Consider the following 23142-nt stretch of genomic DNA (forward strand, 5'->3'; position numbering starts at 1 on the left):
ATTTATAGACCGATTTTACTATAAACATAATCTGAATCACTGCGCGCATATCCATGACAACCGCGAATTATCGCATATCCATACGTAATTATTTTCACTAAGCAAAAAAGAGTTCCAGCAAAAAATATATTTCCCTAATTTTGTTTAACTGAGGTGGGAGAAAAGGCATCTACCATAGCCGCTCGTGTAAGATAGGTTCATCCCGACCCCCGCGCAGGGTGTTTTGCGGGAACTCGATAAACCTCGTATCCGCAAAACACCGTACGCTCGGGTCGGAATGAACCCATCTTACACGAGCGGCCATGGAATATACTTATATTCCAGAATTGCTATTTGTTACAGCATGTTTATGATAATCAAAATATTATTTGTCATGGTATGATATTGTACTTTATTATATGCCTATCAAGTTTTCTTTTCCATATCCAACAGTGAAAATACAGCACGCCGTATTGAAAAATCCGTATCACCATACTGTCGTTTTCTGATTCCGTATCATGCGAGTACCGTGTGTTATTTCGGAACTACTTCCGGGTTGCTGATAATAGTGTGACCAAAAAAGCCGGTAAAACCTGTCAATTTTAAATACATTAAATTAACTAACTTTACTCACGATCAAGGAGCAGGTTTATTTAGGAACATGGTTCTCATGTTCTTCAAAGAAGGATAAGAACGAAGAAGAGAACACTTCCAATCTATCTAGACAGCTACTTAACACATAGATAGATCTTTTATTTCCTCCAAACATGGAGAGCATAACATATATACAGCAGGTTTAGTTGATACCAAAGTACAATACAAATGTCAAAAAATGCATGGTTTTATATACACAACATTGGACAAGTGAACTAGTTGTTTGCAATTTCGAACTACATAAATTGTTGCATTATCAATGTTCATTATCATAAATATGAGCAGCTCGCCAATACAAAAAGGCGAACTCGCGTCATCGATAGAAAAAAGCGATTAATTCACGAACTTCCCTCAATTTTTCATATTTTGTCGAAAAATCCCACGAATATTTACTTGGTTTAAAATGGCCGCTTTACGTCTACAGGAAATGACGATTAGTGTATACTCGTAAAATAAGTACCGCTGTTTTGTTCTTCTGTATTTTGTGCTGTGACGTTTAATAACTTTTTTCGTATAAGCAATTTATTAATTTTGCTAAAACATAAATCATCTTGTTCTTATTTTGCCCAATAACACAAAACTACGTAACACATTCGAATTCATACGCGCCTTTGACAGATGGCGGTAAAATTAAATCAAATTGAAACCGAAAAAAAATGAATAATTAATTGGGCAGGTACATAATAAATGGAATATTACGATAAAACGCTTTTCTGGTGACCTGCATCAGTTCTCGGTCGGTGAGTAAACATGTATCCGTCTCGACCTGCGGTTTCGACGGATACGTGATTACACACCGAACTCGACATGATACAGGTCACCAGAAAGCGTCCTATCATAATATCCCCTATATCGTGGTACTATTTAGTTTAGTAGTTTAAAATGTTAATTAGTATTTAATGTAATAAATGTCGATCACTACCTTTTATAATTGTAATGCTAATATATTTATGAATTATGTATATGTCAAAGAAAAAGTGTTCGTGTACTAATATATGTTATGTTATGTTTTGTAATGTTTTGAAACGCTTTGCGACAATGAGAATTAGACCCATGCCGATCTCTATTTATCTAGTTTACAGTCAGCACAACATTGGCCCTATACCGACATATAGCTGTACAGTCGGCACAACATTGGCCCGATACCGACATATAGCTGCACAGTCGGCACAACATTGGCCCGATACCGACATATAGCTGCACAGTCGGCACAACATTGGCCCTATACCGACATATAGCTGCACAGTCGGCACAACATTGGCCCTATACCGAAATATAGCTGCACAGTCGGCACAACATTGGCCCGATACCGACATATAGCTGTACAGTCGGCACAACATTGGCCCGATACCGACATATAGCCGTACAGTCGGCACAACATTGGCCCTATACCGACATATAGCTGTACAGTCGGCACAACATTGGCCCTATACCGACATATAGCTGTACAGTCGGCACAACATTGGCCCGATACCGACATATAGCTGTACAGTCGGCACAACATTGGCCCGATACCGACATATAGCTGTACAGTCGGCACAACATTGGCCCGATACCGACATATAGCTGTACAGTCGGCACAACATTGGCCCGATACCGACATATAGCTGTACAGTCGGCACAACATTGGCCCGATACCGACATATAGCTGTACAGTCGGCACAACATTGGCCCGATACCGACATATAGCTGTACAGTCGGCACAACATTGGCCCGATACCGACATATAGCTGTACAGTCGGCACAACATTGGCCCTATACCGACATATAGCTGCACAGTCGGCACAACATTGGCCCTATACCGACATATAGCTGCACAGTCGGCACAACATTGGCCCGATACCGACATATAGCTGCACAGTCGGCACAACATTGGCCCGATACCGACATATAGCTGCACAGTCGGCACAACATTGGCCCGATACCGACATATAGCTGCACAGTCGGCACAACATTGGCCCGATACCGACATATAGCTGCACAGTCGGCACAACATTGGCCCGATACCGACATATAGCTGCACAGTCGGCACAACATTGGCCCGATACCGACATATAGCTGCACAGTCGGCACAACATTGGCCCGATACCGACATATAGCTGCACAGTCGGCACAACATTGGCCCGATACCGACATATAGCTGTACAGTCGGCACAACATTGGCCCGATACCGACATATAGCTGTACAGTCGGCACAACATTGGCCCGATACCGACATATAGCTGTACAGTCGGCACAACATTGGCCCGATACCGACATATAGCTGTACAGTCGGCACAACATTGGCCCGATACCGACATATAGCTGTACAGTCGGCACAACATTGGCCCGATACCGACATATAGCTGCACAGTCGGCACAACATTGGCCCGATACCGACATATAGCTGTACAGTCGGCACAACATTGGCCCGATACCGACATATAGCTGTACAGTCGGCACAACATTGGCCCGATACCGACATATAGCTGTACAGTCGGCACAACATTGGCCCTATACCGACATATAGCTGTACAGTCGGCACAACATTGGCCCTATACCGACATATAGCTGTACAGTCGGCACAACATTGGCCCTATACCGACATATAGCTGTACAGTCGGCACAACATTGGCCCTATACCGACATATAGCTGTACAGTCGGCACAACATTGGCCCGATACCGACATATAGCTGTACAGTCGGCACAACATTGGCCCGATACCGACATATAGCTGTACAGTCGGCACAACATTGGCCCGATACCGACATATAGCTGTACAGTCGGCACAACATTGGCCCGATACCGACATATAGCTGTACAGTCGGCACAACATTGGCCCGATACCGACATATAGCTGTACAGTCGGCACAACATTGGCCCGATACCGACATATAGCTGTACAGTCGGCACAACATTGGCCCGATACCGACATATAGCTGTACAGTCGGCACAACATTGGCCCTATACCGACATATAGCTGTACAGTCGGCACAACATTGGCCCTATACCGACATATAGCTGTACAGTCGGCACAACATTGGCCCTATACCGACATATAGCTGTACAGTCGGCACAACATTGGCCCTATACCGACATATAGCTGTACAGTCGGCACAACATTGGCCCTATACCGACATATAGCTGTACAGTCGGCACAACATTGGCCCTATACCGACATATAGCTGTACAGTCGGCACAACATTGGCCCTATACCGACATATAGCTGTACAGTCGGCACAACATTGGCCCTATACCGACATATAGCTGTACAGTCGGCACAACATTGGCCCTATACCGACATATAGCTGTACAGTCGGCACAACATTGGCCCTATACCGACATATAACTGTACAGTCGGCACAACATTGGCCCTATACCGACATAAAGCTGTACAGTCGGCACAACATTGGCCCTATACCGACATATAGCTGTACAGTCGGCACAACATTGGCCCTATACCGACATATAGCTGTACAGTCGGCACAACATTGGCCCTATACCGACATATAGCTGTACAGTCGGCACAACATTGGCCCGATACCGACATATAGCTGTACAGTCGGCACAACATTGTCCCGATACAGACATATAGCTGTACAGTCGGCACAACATTGTCCCGATACCGACATATAGCCGTACAGTCGGCACAACATTGTCCCGATACCGACATATAGCCGTACAGTCGGCACAACATTGGCCCTATACCGACATATAGCCGTACAGTCGGCACAACATTGACCCTATACCGACATATAGCCGTACAGTCGGCACAACATTGGCCCTATACCGACATATAGCCGTACAGTCGGCACAACATTGGCCCTATACCGACATATAGCTGTACAGTCGGCACAACATTGGCCCTATACCGACATATAGCTGTACAGTCGGCACAACATTGGCCCTATACCGACATATAGCCGTACAGTCGGCACAACATTGGCCCGATACCGACATATAGCCGTACAGTCGGCACAACATTGGCCCTATACCGACATATAGCCGTACAGTCGGCACAACATTGGCCCTATACCGACATATAGCTGTACAGTCGGTACAACATTGGCCCTATACCGACATATAGCCGTACAGTCGGCACAACATTGGCCCGATACCGACATATAGCCGTACAGTCGGCACAACATTGGCCCTATACCGACATATAGCCGTACAGTCGGCACAACATTGGCCCTATACCGACATATAGCTGTACAGTCGGTACAACATTGGCCCTATACCGACATATAGCTGTACAGTCGGTACAACATTGGCCCTATACCGACATATAGCTGTACAGTCGGCACAACATTGGCCCGATACCGACATATAGCTGTACAGTCGGCACAACATTGGCCCTATACCGACATATAGCTGTACAGTCGGCACAACATTGGCCCGATACCGACATATAGCTGTACAGTCGGCACAACATTGGCCCGATACCGACATATAGCCGTACAGTCGGCACAACATTGGCCCGATACCGACATATAGCTGTACAGTCGGCACAACATTGGCCCTATACCGACATATAGCCGTACAGTCGGCACAACATTGGCCCGATACCGACATATAGCCGTACAGTCGGCACAACATTGGCCCGATACCGACATATAGCCGTACAGTCGGCACAACATTGGCCCGATACCGACATATAGCCAGTCAGCACAACATTGGCCCGATACCGACATATAGCTGTACAGTCGGCACAACATTGGCCCGATACCGACATATAGCTGTACAGTCGGCACAACATTGGCCCGATACCGACATATAGCTGTACAGTCGGCACAACATTGGCCCGATACCGACATATAGCTGTACAGTCGGCACAACATTGGCCCGATACCGACATATAGCTGTACAGTCGGCACAACATTGGCCCGATACCGACATATAGCCGTACAGTCGGCACAACATTGGCCCTATACCGACATATAGCCGTACAGTCGGCACAACATTGGCCCTATACCGACATATAGCCGTACAGTCGGCACAACATTGGCCCTATACCGACATATAGCTGTACAGTCGGCACAACATTGGCCCGATACCGACATATAGCTGTACAGTCGGCACAACATTGGCCCGATACCGACATATAGCTGTACAGTCGGCACAACATTGGCCCGATACCGACATATAGCTGTACAGTCGGCACAACATTGGCCCGATACCGACATATAGCTGTACAGTCGGCACAACATTGGCCCTATAATACAGTCGGCACAACATTGGCCCGATACCGACATATAGCTGTACAGTCGGCACAACATTGGCCTGATACCGACATATAGCTTTACAGTCGGCACAACATTGGCCCGATACCGACATATAGCTGTACAGTCAGCACAACATTGGCCCGATACCGACATATAGCTGTACAGTCAGCACAACATTGGCCCGATACCGACATATAGCTGTACAGTCAGCACAACATTGGCCCGATACCGACATATAGCTGTACAGTCAGCACAACATTGGCCCTATACCGACATATAGCTGTACAGTCAGCACAACATTGGCCCTATACCGACATATAGCTGTACAGTCAGCACAACATTGGCCCTAAACAGTCGGCACAACATTGGCCCTATACCGACATATAGCTGTACAGTCGGCACAACATTGGCCCTATACCGACATATAGCTGTACAGTCGGCACAACATTGGCCCTATACCGACATATAGCTGTACAGTCGGCACAACATTGGCCCTATACCGACATATAGCTGTACAGTCGGCACAACATTGGCCCTATACCGACATATAGCTGTACAGTCGGCACAACATTGGCCCGATACCGACATATAGCTGTACAGTCGGCACAACATTGGCCCGATACCGACATATAGCTGTACAGTCGGCACAACATTGGCCCGATACCGACATATAGCTGTACAGTCGGCACAACATTGGCCCGATACCGACATATAGCTGTACAGTCGGCACAACATTGGCCCGATACCGACATATAGCTGTACAGTCGGCACAACATTGGCCCTATACCGACATATAGCTGTACAGTCGGCACAACATTGGCCCTATACCGACATATAGCTGTACAGTCGGCACAACATTGGCCCGATACCGACATATAGCCGTACAGTCGGCACAACATTGGCCCGATACCGACATATAGCTGTACAGTCGGCACAACATTGGCCCTATACCGACATATAGCCGTACAGTCGGCACAACATTGGCCCGATACCGACATATAGCCGTACAGTCGGCACAACATTGGCCCGATACCGACATATAGCCGTACAGTCGGCACAACATTGGCCCGATACCGACATATAGCCAGTCAGCACAACATTGGCCCGATACCGACATATAGCTGTACAGTCGGCACAACATTGGCCCGATACCGACATATAGCTGTACAGTCGGCACAACATTGGCCCGATACCGACATATAGCTGTACAGTCGGCACAACATTGGCCCGATACCGACATATAGCTGTACAGTCGGCACAACATTGGCCCGATACCGACATATAGCTGTACAGTCGGCACAACATTGGCCCGATACCGACATATAGCCGTACAGTCGGCACAACATTGGCCCTATACCGACATATAGCCGTACAGTCGGCACAACATTGGCCCTATACCGACATATAGCTGTACAGTCGGCACAACATTGGCCCTATACCGACATATAGCTGTACAGTCGGCACAACATTGGCCCGATACCGACATATAGCTGTACAGTCGGCACAACATTGGCCCGATACCGACATATAGCTGTACAGTCGGCACAACATTGGCCCGATACCGACATATAGCTGTACAGTCGGCACAACATTGGCCCGATACCGACATATAGCTGTACAGTCGGCACAACATTGGCCCTATACCGACATATAGCTGTACAGTCGGCACAACATTGGCCCGATACCGACATATAGCTGTACAGTCGGCACAACATTGGCCTGATACCGACATATAGCTTTACAGTCGGCACAACATTGGCCCGATACCGACATATAGCTGTACAGTCAGCACAACATTGGCCCGATACCGACATATAGCTGTACAGTCAGCACAACATTGGCCCGATACCGACATATAGCTGTACAGTCAGCACAACATTGGCCCGATACCGACATATAGCTGTACAGTCAGCACAACATTGGCCCTATACCGACATATAGCTGTACAGTCAGCACAACATTGGCCCTATACCGACATATAGCTGTACAGTCAGCACAACATTGGCCCTAAACAGTCGGCACAACATTGGCCCTATACCGACATATAGCTGTACAGTCGGCACAACATTGGCCCTATACCGACATATAGCTGTACAGTCGGCACAACATTGGCCCTATACCGACATATAGCTGTACAGTCGGCACAACATTGGCCCGATACCGACATATAGCTGTACAGTCGGCACAACATTGGCCCGATACCGACATATAGCTGTACAGTCGGCACAACATTGGCCCGATACCGACATATAGCTGTACAGTCGGCACAACATTGGCCCGATACCGACATATAGCTGTACAGTCGGCACAACATTGGCCCGATACCGACATATAGCTGTACAGTCGGCACAACATTGGCCCGATACCGACATATAGCTGTACAGTCGGCACAACATTGGCCCGATACCGACATATAGCTGTACAGTCGGCACAACATTGGCCCGATACCGACATATAGCTGTACAGTCGGCACAACATTGGCCCGATACCGACATATAGCTGTACAGTCGGCACAACATTGGCCCGATACCGACATATAGCTGTACAGTCGGCACAACATTGGCCCGATACCGACATATAGCTGTACAGTCGGCACAACATTGGCCCGATACCGACATATAGCTGTACAGTCGGCACAACATTGGCCCGATACCGACATATAGCTGTACAGTCGGCACAACATTGGCCCGATACCGACATATAGCTGTACAGTCGGCACAACATTGGCCCGATACCGACATATAGCTGTACAGTCGGCACAACATTGGCCCGATACCGACATATAGCTGTACAGTCGGCACAACATTGGCCCGATACCGACATATAGCTGTACAGTCGGCACAACATTGGCCCGATACCGACATATAGCTGTACAGTCGGCACAACATTGGCCCGATACCGACATATAGCTGTACAGTCGGCACAACATTGGCCCGATACCGACATATAGCTGTACAGTCGGCACAACATTGGCCCGATACCGACATATAGCTGTACAGTCGGCACAACATTGGCCCGATACCGACATATAGCTGTACAGTCGGCACAACATTGGCCCGATACCGACATATAGCTGTACAGTCGGCACAACATTGGCCCGATACCGACATATAGCTGTACAGTCGGCACAACATTGGCCCGATACCGACATATAGCTGTACAGTCGGCACAACATTGGCCCGATACCGACATATAGCTGTACAGTCGGCACAACATTGGCCCGATACCGACATATAGCTGTACAGTCTGCACAACATTGGCCCGATACCGACATATAGCTGCACAGTCGGCACAACATTGGCCCGATACCGACATATAGCTGCACAGTCGGCACAACATTGGCCCGATACCGACATATAGCTGCACAGTCGGCACAACATTGGCCCGATACCGACATATAGCTGCACAGTCGGCACAACATTGGCCCGATACCGACATATAGCTGTACAGTCGGCACAACATTGGCCCGATACCGACATATAGCTGTACAGTCGGCACAACATTGGCCCTATACCGACATATAGCTGTACAGTCGGCACAACATTGGCCCGATACCGACATATAGCTGTACAGTCGGCACAACATTGGCCCGATACCGACATATAGCTGTACAGTCGGCACAACATTGGCCCTATACCGACATATAGCTGTACAGTCGGCACAACATTGGCCCTATACCGACATATAGCTGTACAGTCGGCACAACATTGGCCCTATACCGACATATAGCTGTACAGTCGGCACAACATTGGCCCGATACCGACATATAGCTGTACAGTCGGCACAACATTGGCCCGATACCGACATATAGCTGTACAGTCGGCACAACATTGGCCCGATACCGACATATAGCTGTACAGTCGGCACAACATTGGCCCGATACCGACATATAGCTGCACAGTCGGCACAACATTGGCCCGATACCGACATATAGCTGCACAGTCGGCACAACATTGGCCCGATACCGACATATAGCTGTACAGTCGGCACAACATTGGCCCGATACCGACATATAGCTGTACAGTCGGCACAACATTGGCCCGATACCGACATATAGCTGTACAGTCGGCACAACATTGGCCCGATACCGACATATAGCTGTACAGTCGGCACAACATTGGCCCTATACCGACATATAGCTGTACAGTCGGCACAACATTGGCCCTATACCGACATATAGCTGTACAGTCGGCACAACATCGGCCCTATACCGACATATAGCTGTACAGTCGGCACAACATCGGCCCTATACCGACATATAGCTGTACAGTCGGCACAACATCGGCCCTATACCGACATATAGCTGTACAGTCGGCACAACATCGGCCCGATACCGACATATAGCTGTACAGTCGGCACAACATCGGCCCGATACCGACATATAGCTGTACAGTCGGCACAACATTGGCCCGATACCGACATATAGCTGTACAGTCGGCACAACATTGGCCCTATACCGACATATAGCTGTACAGTCGGCACAACATTGGCCCTATACCGACATATAGCTGTACAGTCGGCACAACATTGGCCCTATACCGACATATAGCTGTACAGTCGGCACAACATCGGCCCTATACCGACATATAGCTGTACAGTCGGCACAACATCGGCCCTATACCGACATATAGCTGTACAGTCGGCACAACATCGGCCCTATACCGACATATAGCTGTACAGTCGGCACAACATCGGCCCGATACCGACATATAGCTGTACAGTCGGCACAACATTGGCCCGATACCGACATATAGCTGTACAGTCGGCACAACATTGGCCCGATACCGACATATAGCTGTACAGTCGGCACAACATTGGCCCGATACCGACATATAGCTGTACAGTCGGCACAACATTGGCCCTATACCGACATATAGCTGCACAGTCGGCACAACATTGGCCCTATACCGACATATAGCTGCACAGTCGGCACAACATTGGCCCGATACCGACATATAGCTGTACAGTCGGCACAACATTGGCCCGATACCGACATATAGCTGTACAGTCGGCACAACATTGGCCCGATACCGACATATAGCTGTACAGTCGGCACAACATTGGCCCGATACCGACATATAGCTGTACAGTCGGCACAACATTGGCCCGATACCGACATATAGCTGTACAGTCGGCACAACATTGGCCCGATACCGACATATAGCTGTACAGTCGGCACAACATTGGCCCTATACCGACATATAGCTGTACAGTCGGCACAACATTGGCCCTATACCGACATATAGCTGTACAGTCGGCACAACATTGGCCCTATACCGACATATAGCTGTACAGTCGGCACAACATTGGCCCTATACCGACATATAGCTGTACAGTCGGCACAACATTGGCCCGATACCGACATATAGCTGTACAGTCGGCACAACATTGGCCCGATACCGACATATAGCTGTACAGTCGGCACAACATTGGCCCGATACCGACATATAGCTGTACAGTCGGCACAACATTGGCCCGATACCGACATATAGCTGTATAGTCGGCACAACATTGGCCCGATACCGACATATAGCTGTACAGTCGGCAGAACGGCAGAATCGGACAGTGCAAGTTACCTCCTGCACAGCATATTCAAGTCACGGAAATCGTATTTTTATAACAAAAGAAGCATAACGACGCTCAAAAATATGACCGGTATAATTTATAAATATAAAAATTCTCTTAACTTTCAAACAACCCCATGAAAGGAAACCCTAAGAAATGTTGCATAATTGCGTGTGAAAGGATATTTAGAACAAATGCACTAATGTCTTATATTTTTATTTCGCCACTGAAACACAAAATGCCACAAATGATCAACCATAGTTTTTGTCAAGTCGTGAATCTACATATCATATCTAGAGTGAAGTAATATTTTGATTAATCCGGGTTCACAAAAAATAGAATGTAAGATGCCTACCTTCCGACCCGTGTCTTTTTCAGATGTAAGTGGATACAAAAAACCTTTGAGGGGACCTATGAAAAGTTATGTACACACAACCCGAGTTTTTGAAAAGTGTATAGGTAGTGAGTGACGTTACTGCTCCGTATACCATGTTGTCAAGGGCAACGTTCAATAACTAGCGAGTAATATAGTAAATAGCGTTGAATTTCATCAGGTTAGTTATTGAACGGTTTAGGTCATCCTACTTGTTACCCTCCCAATATTGGAGTTAATTTGAAGACAAAAACAAAGGAAACCATCCTAAGCATTTTGCACGGATCTTTATCGCGGCATTTAAACTTATCTTCATTTGAACACGTATGAACATATATATATATATAATATTTAATAGTTGTTCATTTTCTATCTGTTTTAATATGTCACATGTGTGATTTAAAAAAAACAACAACATTTAATGATATAATGATAATGGTATTGGTTCAATAGTGGGCTTTAGATTTCATCGTAATATGATGTAAATTGATGCCTTTTGCCCATAACCCTACGGTTATTCCTAAGAAAAACTAAAATATGTCTTGTATGACACGTTGAACACTGCCATGCATTTTTGTTTTCTTAACTAACCGACTTAAAACTACAGGAAATTCATAACAGACGTAACCAAAATAATTTTCTAAAGAACATGAGTATAAGCTGCTGAAATTCAATACTGATGTCGATTCGCCCATTTATTGATGGAGGGAAAAAGTAAGTGCAATGTCATCTCACGACGCACTCATGCATCTGAGGATTAACACGATAATTACCTTCCGATAAGAACTGATAATATTTTTCATATATGTTAATGACAAAACTGTTATTACAACAAAGCAAAGTAGTTGACATTATCTAAGTTCATTTAGTGAAAGAATAATTCATAGAGCCGATCCCATGCTATTCATATCGCGTTTTAAACGGTGTATGTACATTTGAAGGTTTCTTTCATCTACTTTTTCTCAGTGCAATACAGCATTATGAAAAGAACGCCATAAGTTATTTTGGGACCGGTATTCCATGTGCCCTTTGTACGTTACCGTCGTTATACGAATGCCGATATTCCCTTTGCCTGTTGTCCCAAGGAAAGTAGTATGAATAGCGAGCCAAAAGTTATACTAAAACCAGTTTTCTATGTGCCTGCTGTCCTCAACTGTCGTCCAATGTGAACGTTATGAATACGGTATAAAATGTTACAATAATGCCGATTTTCCGCGTGTATGCTGTCCTCAACTGTCGTCCCCAGCGAGCGTCATAAATAGAGCGCCAAATGCGCCTGTTGTCCGCAACTCTCGTCCCCAGCGAGCGTCATGAATAGAGCGCCTTATGCGCCTGCTGTCCTCAACTGTCGTCCCCCGCGAGCGCCATTAATAGAGCGCCTAAAGCGCCTGCTGTCCGCAACTGTCATCCCCGGCGAGCGTCATGGATAGAGCGACTAAAGCGCCTGCTGTCCGCAACTGTCGTCCTCGGCGAGCGTCATGAATAGAGCACCTTATGCGCCTGCTGTCCTCGACTGTCGTCCCCGGCGAGCGTCATGAATAGAGCGCTTAATGCGCCTGCTGTCCTCAACTGTCGTCCCCGGCGAGCGTCATGAATAGAGCGCCTAAAGCGCCTGCTGTCCGCAACTGTCGTCCCCGGCGAGCGTCATGAATAGAGCGCCTAAAGCGCCTGCTGTCCGCAACTGTCGTCCCCGGTGAGCGTCATGAATAGAGCGCCTAAACGCCTGCTGTCCGCAACTCTCGTCCCCGGCGAGCCTCATGAATAGAGCGCCTAAAGCGCCTGCTGTCCGCAACTGTCGTCCCCGGCGAGCGCCATTAATAGAGCGCCTAAAGCGCCTGCTGTCCGCAACTGTCATCCCCGGCGAGCGTCATGGATAGAGCGACTAAAGCGCCTACTGTCCGCAACTGTCGTCCCAAAAGAGCGTTATGAACCAATGTGTGTATACCACGTTAGTTTTTATTACCGAAGTTTGATAAATTGATTAGTTTCCTCAAACACTTCGACAAACCTGTTTCCGATATAATGTTTTGACAGTGCTCCATCAGGCGACGGTTTTGTAAAATGGTTTTTCGAAGTGTTTTAAAAAATTGAGCTCTCATTCAGACTCTTAAAATACCAAATGCGGAGCTTTGCAAGCCGCGTAGACTGAGCAACGTTTCATTTAATGTGTTAAATAAATAGTAAAGGTATCTGCGTTTAAAGTCTTCATTTAAAACAAAATGTATCGCATTTTTGAAATGTTGTTTCTTATGTATGAATAATTGAAAACCACGCTTTTTTAATTTCGTTGTTTACGATCCGGATTGTTCAGAAATTTGTTTAAGTAAAATTGATTTGCAATTTACAAAATTTGTTTGATATGGAGGAAAATGCAATAAAAAAATTCATGTATGCTTTATTAAAATGTTTTTTTCCATGTAGAAAACCGATGAAATAGAATAAATGTATGCTTTAATATTTCATTTCATTCTCCGTAACGATTCGCTTTAGGGCAATATCATTGTTGGTCATTAATTGTTCCAAAATTAGAGTGCTATCACTAGTTCTGTATGTTTTCAAGCCAAACCCCGTCCACTTACATCCCCTTTTACTGTGCGATTAAAGTGGAATGTATTTATTTGTTTCATGTTGAATATACGCGGACTGCGGACGTGGACAACGTGCACATGGATTACCCGGTATTTGATAAACAATTACATAAAAACATCATAACATGTTATCCCTATTTTTTAAATTTTAATGTTCTGTTCCAAAGAAATGAACATTTTAATAAGCCTGTGACGATTGCATGATAAACATATGTGTTTCAAATATAAAAACCAACTGAGACTATTAAAATACAATAACTGTGGCTATAAATGCGATTTTGAAATCCCTGATATTCCCACTGTAAAGACCACTCATAAATAGGTTCGCTTGAACAAAAACTGGTAGCTGGGTCACACAAAATCACTTGCTACAACAATGCACCCGACCCCATAGCTGGACCTCCCCCAAAAAAACACACAAAAACAACAACAACAACAACAACAACAACAAGAGGGCCATAATGGCCCTATATCGCTCACCTGAGTAACAGAGTTTAACTTTTGTAATTAATATAGCTTGATATTTGTTCTCAAAGAAGATCGGAAATGGGAAGGGAGTGCTTGTTAATTTAGGTGATTGACTGTAAAATACCTTTTCTTGCAAGTTTTGAATTACGGAGTGATTTTTTTCTCGACATGAATATACCCGCCTCTTTTTCTCTTTAAAGACACCCATCTGAAAATATGTAAACACAATCGTTAGATTTTTGCCTTATAATACCTGGATATACAGAATTGTAATTACGACGATCATTTTCAAGTATTAATTTATTAGACACAAAATGAACCTTAAAGTTCGCGAAGCAGTGTGGTAGTTGGTCATACTTTAAAAAGATCGAAAATGAAATTAATTAAGTTAATTGCTAATTTTCATGTTATGAATTTGCTACAGTTTTTTTCACAATTCGTTTCCTACTAAATTACTATTCATGAGCACCACAACCTATTCATTGGCACCACAACGTTCAGAAAATCGAGCATATTGCAGCAAGTATAACAAACAAAGTTCTAAAATTTGTAACGCGGCAACCTTTTGTCAATAAAAAAGTCACACACATGTAAAGAAAATGCTTAAACCTAAGGTATGAGAACAGTTCTCACGAAATCCAGATTTGTACTTGTCAACACTAACGTCTAGCAAGTTATGCAAGTTCTAGAAGATCAGATATTAAATTTTATTTAAAACTTTTACATTTAGAACAACTCATGGCCATTTCTATGTGGAACTACATTCTTCATTTGTTTTAAATTTACTCGCATAAACCTCTAAAAATGAAAAATAAGAAACCATACTCACTGTTTACATCCATATTCCACAAATTGGCACTATAACGGAAGACGCGTTGGAGCATTTTCAACACATAACAAAATGTTATGGCTCCAATGATTACCCGCCGTGTACGTGTAGTTCAATTGCCTGCACACACACACAGGACTTCGTTCGATTGCCTGCACACTGACAAAGCTATGTCAAATTGCTTGCACACTGAAAGAACTTTCAGTATAGATACACAAACAACAAACAGTGCACCATCCAATAAAATCAACAAACTGCCTTAAGCTCTAAAAATCAAATATCAGAACACAGTCAGCACCTTCCACTAATATCATTGCTTCTTCCATCTAGGTCAACATCACCTTCCATCACATGTTCAAAATCATTTTTTTTTAAAAGACATAAAGCCTTTTTCACTATCCACACAGAAGATATGATTGTAGCTTAGAATAATCTACATGAAGTTCAATGGAAAAGTCTGATTTTTAAATTTATCTTTAAGTAAAAAATGAAATTTCTTCTAAAGATTAAAGTGTATATAATTATTTGAATCTATGAACCTAAAAAAGAACAATAATAACCTTTAAGTGACTATGTTGAGGACTAAATAAGAATTAAAATATATTCCCTTATTACTAAAAATATAAAGAAGTGGAATCTCCAACAAAAAGGGAGACCATATAGCAAGACTTACTGCCCTTGCTTCAAGAGTAAACTTAACATAACTATCAGATTTTAACATTTTGGCCATTTTGTTGTTGTTGTTGTTGTTGATCAATTATGACCCCTTGTTGTATTTTTGTAGAGGGCCACTCAATGAATCTTTCTGTAAAGTTTAATTGAATTTGGACTGGTAGTTTTAGAGGAGATGGTTTTTTTAAAGCAAAATAGGAAGTTGGCCGTTTTGTTGTTGTTTTTGTTGATCAATCATGACCCCTTGTTGTATTGTTGTAGAGGGCCACCCAAGGAAGCTTCCTGTAAAGTTTCATTGAATTTGGAGCAGTAGTTTCAGAGGAGATGTTTTAAAGCAAAACAGGAAGTCAGCCTTTTTGATGTTGTTGCTGTTGTTGTTGTTGTTGTTGATCAATCGTGACTCCTTGTTGTATTTTTGAAGATGGTCACCCAAGAAAGCTTCCTGTAAAGTTTCATTGAATTTGGACTGGTAGTTTCAGAGGAGATGTTGTTTTTTTATAGCAAAACAGGAAGTCGGCTATTTTGATATTGCTGTTGTTGATCAATCGTGACCCCTTGTTGTATTTTTGTAGATGGTCACCCAATGAAGCTTCCTGTGAAGTTTCATTGAATTTGGCTTGGTAGTTTCAGAGGAGAAGTTTTTTAAGCAATTGTTGACGGACGGACTGACATACTGACTGACGGACGGACGGACGAACTGACGGACGGACGCCGGACAAAGACCGATCACAATAGCTCACATTGAGCACTTCGTGCTCTGGTGAGCTAACATACAAAAACAACACAACCAAAACGTGCCTCTGTACACGAAGTTGGTGCCAAAAATGATTAAAAAAAACCCAGATGTTACTGTACTGATCTGGATCTGGATACTATGTCGATGTTAGGTGACTTTATATGGGATATTGATAGGATACTAATTGACATTTTACTTCCTTTAGAGAGAAGTGTGAGTTGTTGTTTTCCGCCTAGGCATTACTAAATACCTACATTAAATAACGCCCTTGTATTCGCTGTACTGTAATTTATCGAAACAATCAGGATTTCTTTTTATCGAACTTTTAATTCATGAAATGAACAAATAAATGAATAATGAAAATATGTCATTCTCTTTCTACGAATTTTTAATTTGCTTTTAGAGCTAACAATAGATACATATAGATATATACATGTATACAATACTATTTAAATGTTGGAAAGAGGTATCGCATTTTTGAAATGTTGTTTCTTATGTATGAATAATTGAAAACCACGATTTTTTTTTATTTTGTCATTTACGATCCGGATTGTTCCGAAATTTGTTTAAATAACCGGGTAAATGTTCGTAATTCATCCATATTGAAAATTGACTTCTTTACAAAAAATAATTTAAAAAACCGCATCATTTTCCTAGTTTTAAAGGAAATTCTTTTCGTTATGATTTTTTTTAAATCTAGGTGAAAAGGTTCTTTATTTTGCATGTCACTAGGTGATAATTTTTTACAATTTACATAGTTCAAACAGATCTTTTATTCATATATGCTATAAAACTGTAATTCCAAAGCGAATTTATTTCATTGCCCGTTTCAAGGCCTTATCGAAATATTTTGAAACGACATGTGTTTGCCTTTGTATTTCATTGTTTCGTTGTATTGTGGTTTTTGTGTGTGATGCCAGAATAATCTAACCACTTCGATAATACATTTTGGTCAAGTGTTCTCAAGTGTTCACCAACTGGTGAGTTCTTTACTAGCCTCTGGGGTTATCCGAACATTTACCAATAACAATAGTTTGTAATGTGTGTTGTACTGTGGCGTATTGTCTCTTTCATCAAGTGTGTATGACCTAGGTAAACTCGTTTCCACAAAACACCCAGCGCTCGGGTTGGGATAAACCTATTTCACACGAGCGACCATGGAAGATACTTATAATCCAAGCTCAGCCTGGTGGTTTCTCACAACACCGCAGACCGTGCCGAAGGACAGTCGCTCAGCAATAGTGTTCTTGTCTATTATTGTATACACTGCATCATTTTGCTTGGTATCGAATGGTATTGGCATTACGTTGTTTCAATCAGATTATATTCCGGACATCAATGGAATTGCGCAAATACATAATAAATAATTAATGATTACATTTCTTTACTACTCCCTGGATGTTTGATTAGATTTTTATGATACCATTCGTTAAAAGCTTTGTCACTTTACTTCGTCATAGCAATTTGGAGTGGACTTTTACTGTAAATAAGAATATTTCTGTAGTAATAACATTTCATCAAATGCTTGTTTCTTTACTATATTACCAATTAGCAAATGCATAGAGGATATTTGTTGATTTCAGTGTAAGATTTTATTTCACGAATGTCATATTTCCACGAGTGGCGAAGCATCATATTTTCTGTTTCTTATATGCTCATTCTCGGAGTTTCAGAAGTATTTTTGTTGTTGAAAAGAGTGTTTTCTACGCTGCTACCCGTGGGACGCCCATCACACACAATTATAGTTGATGACGTAGCTGTCATTTTTCTATTTCCGTTTCGTGGAGAAAAAAAAATATCGGATGTTTTTCAATGAACATTTGAAAGGTCGAAATTGTTAGCAAAACAATTGCGGATAATCATTGGCTTAACTTTTTTCTTAGTTTTAGCGTGTGTTTCATGATACATGTGTATTCAGTCATCCCTTACGGTTCGATAAAAATCTGATTCGCTTGAAAACCAGGTAAAGGGTGAAGACCACGTTAGGTTGTTGACACATTTTGAGGCTTGAGTGGGGTTAGAAACTTATCAGTTAAATATGTTTATTGTTGTGTGGGTTTTCCGGAAAGTTCGAATAACGTATTACAACGACAAACAGACATTTGAACGATTATTTAACATACTGTTATGTTCTTCGAGAAGATGTTTTCATATGTAGTTTGTTTTGTATGAAAGAAAATATCCGAACATTCAGCTCCGAAGTTTAAGAAATGTTTGAAAAACAGGATTGCCATTTTGTAATAAACGGTAGGTTGTTTTGTTTACAAGTATTTCTTTATATAACCTTTTATATAATTTCTACTTATTGTCTGGCAACATGTTCTGGTTCAAAAGTGACGTGTTAAGTTTTTGATCAAGGGGGAGTAGCTGCCATGATTTTTAAAGAAGTTGTTTAAGTTGATATTTTCACTCCTTATTTTGCAGTGAAAATTTCAGTTGTTATTTCACTGATAAAACATATTTGATCGAAAAGCATGAAAGAAAAATCAAATATAGAAAAAGGAAAAATGGATTATTTGCTAATATCAGTTCAACAGCCAAGAATGTTGGGATGAATGTAGAAAGAAATACAACAATTATGATTTTGTAGAAGGGCTTCAGTACGTTGTGTCAGTATCTTCTAGGTTTACCAATACAGTGTGTGTATACCACGTGATAAATTACGTCATATATGCTACGTCGGAAGGCAATATTTTGATTAAAATAAAGACTTAAATCAAAGATAACTTTTCGCTTATGCCGCTTAACGAACCACACCTTTGTTTTATAACCGGGGTTTGAAAAGGTGATTAATTTCATCAAACACCTCGACAAACCTGCTTTCAAAACAATGTTTTGACAGTGCTCCGTCAGACGGCCGTATCGTGAAAAGGTTTGTCGGAGTGTTAAGAGAAAATAAACTCTCAATCAAAATTTGTAAAAGACCGAATGCGGTGCCCCGTAAGCGACATAGACTGCGCTATGTTTCATTTCAAATGGTAAAGAAAATAAAAAAGTTATGATTGTTTTAAGTCTTCATTCGAAGCAAAATATTACCTTCCGACGTAGCATTTATGACGCAATTTATCACGTGGTATACACACACTGTAATAGGACGTACAGAAATAGGTATTGTGCAGATTGTCAAGGGGAAACGGATGGTGACCTCATACCAGGGGAATTAATCTGGCTTGTGAATATGGAAACGTGTTATTGAACAGGTTTACGGATATCCCATGTAAGTTTTAAGAGCCATTTACAAGACACACTTCATCGGTTTTAACACTTCTTCATGTACGAGTATGTCACACAATTCAGTTATAAATGTATACATTTGAAGCATTTACAATTATATATCATAAAATAAGTACCATCTGCCAAGGATGTTTTAAAGCTGCACTCTCACAGATTGAACGATTTGACAACTTCTTTAATTTTTTTGCCTTTAAACGAGCCAATTTTTGCGAGAATCCATGGAAACCAGGTATATAAGACTGCTGACAAAAAATTAGATCGCAGACTTTTATACTTTAGTTAAAAAATGGTGATTTATGCTTGTTTCTAAACCGTTAGTAACGGTTTTAGCCATAAAACATTAATTTTAAACATTAAACTAAAATATGAAAATCTACGATCTGATTTTTTGTCAGCAAACTGATTATTGGTTTGCATACATTTGTGCAAAAATTTGCTCTTTTCAAGACAAAAAAGTTGTAAAAATGGTATATGTGTGAGAGTGCAGCTTTAACGATATAAAGTAAATATTACGAAGTAATAACAAAATCAGAAACAACACTCTGATTATGCGTGAAGGTTTCTTCGGGGCTGGTATTCAATATTAATCTTAAATGGATCTTAGAACGATGTAGCTAATCGGAGTTGGATATTGAATACCACCCCATGAGGAAATTCTTACTAAAGCGTATATAAATATCCAAATGTACAAAAGCGTATATTTTCAAGAATTTAAGATGAAGTCTAAAACATAAAAAACGAAGATTTGCGTGAAAGATTTATAATTCATTGCAAAGCCTTTGACATCAAACATAATTATAAAAAAGCATTACGAATATTGTTTCGGCAGAGTAAATTCCATATAAAAAGTTTTACTTGGCCAAAGGATGTACAGTCGTAACTCGATATGTCGAAGTATGTTGTCTCGATGTTCTGGTTATATCGAACGTTTTTCGAATGTGTTGGGTCTTGTTATATACTTTTTGTATTTCGGCTATATCGAACGTTATGACGGAGTTTTAGCGAGACTTCGACATTGCGAGCTTTGACTGTATGTAAAGGTATAAGTTTTGAGTCTTGCCCCATTACTGGTCTTCAGCCTTTGACTCGGGCTAAAATGTAGTCTGCTACATTTAACGTCTGTTGTATATAGCCTTTTTTGATGAGCGGATGGACTGCTTTATTTTCTTCCAACAACCACAATATTTTACTGCGGGGTTAGAATATTGCCCTGAATACACCAACAGATACAACGTAACGGGTTTATGGACGACGTATGACTCCCACCTTGAGACAGCCTGTTCAGTGTCTGTATACCACGTGATAAATTATGTCAAAGTTGCTACCTCGGAAAGCAATATCTTAAACAAGGATAACTTATTTTACTACTTATTTACCCTTTGAAATAAAACATAGGGCAGTCTACGGCGCTTACATAGACCCGCATTTTGTATTTTACTATCTTAAAACACTTCGACAAACCTTTTCACAAAACCACGGTTTGATGGAGCACTATCAAAACATTATTTTCGAAACAGATTCGTCGAAGTGTTTGAGGAAACAAATCACCTAATCAAACCCCGTTAATTAAACAAAGACTCTTTAAGCGGCGTAGAATGCCCTTTGTTTTATTTAAAATGGTGAAATAAAGAAAAGTTATCTTTGTTTTCAGTCATCATTTAAGGCAAAATATTGACTTCCGACTTAGCATTTATGGCGTAGTTTATCACGTGGTATACACATGATGTATGTCCTACCGCTCTTATGTGTACGACTACAACAACGAACATTGTTACTTGTGTAATGGCGGAGAGGCATCACCGGTTTCCGCCTATTTTAGTGGCTGCGGGGGCAACAGCAAACCTGCTCCAATCTACTCCTGTATCACGGTGTTTGATTGTTACATCAACTTCGAAAAAAACATTTAAAGATGCACTCTTACTCCAAATAAGATAAACCGCTATTAATACAATTGCTTTAATATACCAATATAGGATGATTAAATGTCGAAAACAATGGTGTTTATGAAGGAAACTGAGTTAAATTTGAAAGTTTGTTAAAAAAAGGTATTTCTACCTTATGAGACGATAGTAGAAATATTTCAGCTCTTACCAATCATTTAATATTTGTTTGCGTTTTCAGCTATTGAATATACGCTCCAAATATTGTTTAAAACTTTATATTTCAATTGTATTATTCTGTTGTCTGGTATGGCATATATAGTTTTATAATTTATACCAAGCTATTTGTTTACCAAAGTAATGTTTCCAAATGCGATGGACATGAGGTTTGATAACTTTGTCTTTAATCAAATACGAATATATGTTCTTGTTTGTCAGCTGTATAATTGATTTATTATTGATAGTTATATTTTTATTTATTGACACTCTTGATTTTTTTTATATTTCGCTAGAGGTTATTCGTAACTAATTTTGGGGGAAAGCATGTTTTAAAATATTTATTTCTGATATCCAATTTTGCCTATATGATAGGGTAATTTATGATACATTTTCCCCCACAAATTTCACCGTCTTCATTTAATATATCATTGACATAACATATGTCAGAATAATCATTAATTAATAGTTTCCATAAATGCATCATTTAGGAAGCAGTAAAAGGTTTATCACTCAAAAGTTATATTTGTTATACATCGGAATGTATTGATTTTCAACGGTGACTGAAAAAATCTGTAAAAGTGGTTACATGTATACACATCAGGTTGCTGGTGTTTGCACACAATATCTACTTTTCTCTAATAAAAAAAAATATTGCATTTAAAACTTAATCAACAAACTAATGAAATATATATCGATTTAGAAAAAAGTAAACGGGTATCATTATAAGCTTTTGACGTCAT

The 23142-nt window shown here is 41.7% G+C and overlaps 1 protein-coding gene across 1 annotated transcript in view; it reads left to right on the forward strand.

The window, feature by feature from the left end:
• Positions 1–23142, forward strand: part of LOC128203246 (uncharacterized) — a 38194-nt gene that overhangs the window by 14092 nt on the left and 960 nt on the right. The window lies entirely within an intron of this gene.

Source organism: Mya arenaria, chromosome 1, assembly GCF_026914265.1.
Source record: "Mya arenaria isolate MELC-2E11 chromosome 1, ASM2691426v1".
NCBI classification, from domain to species: domain Eukaryota; kingdom Metazoa; phylum Mollusca; class Bivalvia; order Myida; family Myidae; genus Mya; species Mya arenaria.